The following is a 2508-nucleotide window of genomic DNA, read 5'->3' on the forward strand; positions in this document are numbered from 1 at the left end:
TACTTTAAACGTTGAATTTTTTAAAGTTACTTTAAAGTTTAAGTTTGCCTGTGCCAAACTTCAGCTGAAATAATTTTTTACCCAAAAAAGTGTTCAGTCTGAAAGCATTTCACTTAGAGATAGGAAAGTGTAATGTGGGAATAAGAAGCTTTTCAACTGCTCAGGTTTTAAATATATAACAACGTCAGCCTTCCCTCAACTTGTCATGAGCTGGCTCCTCACTGTTTGGAGAGTACAGTGTTCTTCACTGAGATGAGCTCACAGCAGCTAACCAACTCATAAGACATTTTTCTAGAATGAAAAGTGTCACCTGGGTTGCAGTGTATTGTTTCAGATTTTTTGGGGGGGTTCTTCCCATGAGTTATATTCATCTTTACCATATGTAATGGTTTCCAAAGTCTGTCCTGATTTCCCAGGGACAAAGAGAACACAATTGCAGCCTCCCCTTTTTAAAATGGGCAGAGGTGAATGGGAATATGGGGAAGGAAGTGTAGGAGAAGTATCTTTGTTAGAGGCTAGCCACAGTGAGACTGCAAAGAAATGGAGGCATCCTGCTGGTTTCAGACTAGTTTTCTGTGTAGCAACCATATTAGTCAAGAAAGATGTGAACACTCAGAGGTTTCTACCTCTTTCCACATGTCAAATTTAAAACCTAAACCTTTTAAAGAACCAGCTTGTAGTAAAACTGTGAGATATGACCAAAACTACCCTGCCCCCAATAGATGAATCAGGCTTTGGCGGTTTCCAAGGTCTTGCCCAGTCATAGTAGTACATAGTAACATGAGAAAATAATTTTCAGGTTTTCTGGAAATATCTCCTCACCCTTACCACATATTCTTGCAAGAAGTCCCAGAAGAAGTGACCCTTTTGGTCAGCAGCTTCTTCCAAACCTGTGTTATTTGATCAAGCTGAGGGCTCTGCAAAACAGCCAGCAACACAAGACAACTATTTGTAGGAAGAGATGACTCACATGCTTTACTGGCTACAACAGAGAAAACTGTATGTCCCCTTCCCACTAAATGTACTGTCCTCTTGGCTTTACATCCTGCTCATGACTCCCACCAGTCTGATCCACAGCAACCAAGAGACCTGAGGTTTGTAAGGAAAATTCAGTTGCTGTGCAGGGAATACAGCCACATGCCTTCTGCTGGCACACTGCACCTCAGGAGGAAATAAGTAGAACCTCCCAAGGGTGTGCAGCAGCATCTGGGCAAACACAAAAGAAGCAAATAAAGGAAAATAATTTTGCATCTGCTCAGTATCCAGAGCTGGAGCAGATTTCTCAAACTCATCAACTGCCATTCAGGCACAGAAGAAGCAGCCAGATATTCAAAGTAGATCTGCATCCAATGCCAAGAAGGGTCACAGTTGGCAGTGTGTGTGGGTAAGCAGTGATTCCAATGGGAGTCAGAGACAACAACAACAACCAAAAAAAAAAAAAAAAAAATTGCAGGAACACCTCCAGTAGTGGAGGGGGGGGTTTACAGTCCTTCTGTGGAAGCCAGCTTCCTCCCCTGTCTCCACTCTTCCTGTAAATCAGTTGCAGGTCCTGTCAAGCAGGACACAACACCTCATGCAGAGCCCATCAAAAGACCATCCTCTGCCCCAGGAAATCTGGTTTTCCTGGCTGACAATTTTTTAGAGAAGCTCCAGAGAAAAATAATTGCAACTTAAACACTGCAGAAGAGTGCAATATGTGGCCATTTCTGAGATTCTTCTATCTCTATTTCTCTGTGATACTATAATTTTATTCTGAAAGGTTTTTCCTGGACCTTTGTTTTTGAAAAACAACTCTCAAGTGCTGAAAGAGGAGATAACCAAAATTACGTTAGAAAACTCCACCCTCTGCATCTGCTGCAGTTACCATTTTTTGCCATGTCTTTTGCTGTGCTGATCATCACCCTGCTGATCCAGGGTGCAATCAAGAAAAGCAGAATAAAAATAGGGAAGGGACCTTTAGCACTCCTAGCATCAGGAGCTGCAAACTTCCAAGTCCATATCATAAAATATTCTCCCTGATAGGCTGACTTTTTGTTTCAAATTTTGATTTTGTTTTCAGATTTTACCATGTACTTGCCCCTGCTAGTGAATTTTTTTCCAGTTATTTCACTCATTTTCATTTCTGTCACTGTAGCCTATCTAAATAACAGCTAAGAGATGAATAGCCCACTTTAAAGCTCAGCTTAATAAACCAAAACTCGATTTATATTTTCTAATTTTCTCATGTCTTGATGAAGAAATCCGTTATTGAAACCCAAAAGCTAATAATGCAGAGGGAAAAGGTGACTCTGGTGCCACCTTATGTCTTCCTAGAGAATCCATGATGAGAAAGGTGTATTCATTGCTACAGATTGGGAAACTGAGACATGAACCTTCGTGAAACCATCCCACAGAAATGCCAGCAATAACAAAGGAAAACATCTTTTCAGAAAGAAAATCTGTTTTTCTCTTCATTGTCTCTCTCAGAGGTTTTCTGTCCATTAGTTCCCCATAATGAGCTGTCAGCCA

This window comes from Sylvia atricapilla, chromosome Z (genome assembly GCF_009819655.1).
Source record: "Sylvia atricapilla isolate bSylAtr1 chromosome Z, bSylAtr1.pri, whole genome shotgun sequence".
Lineage (NCBI taxonomy): Eukaryota > Metazoa > Chordata > Aves > Passeriformes > Sylviidae > Sylvia > Sylvia atricapilla.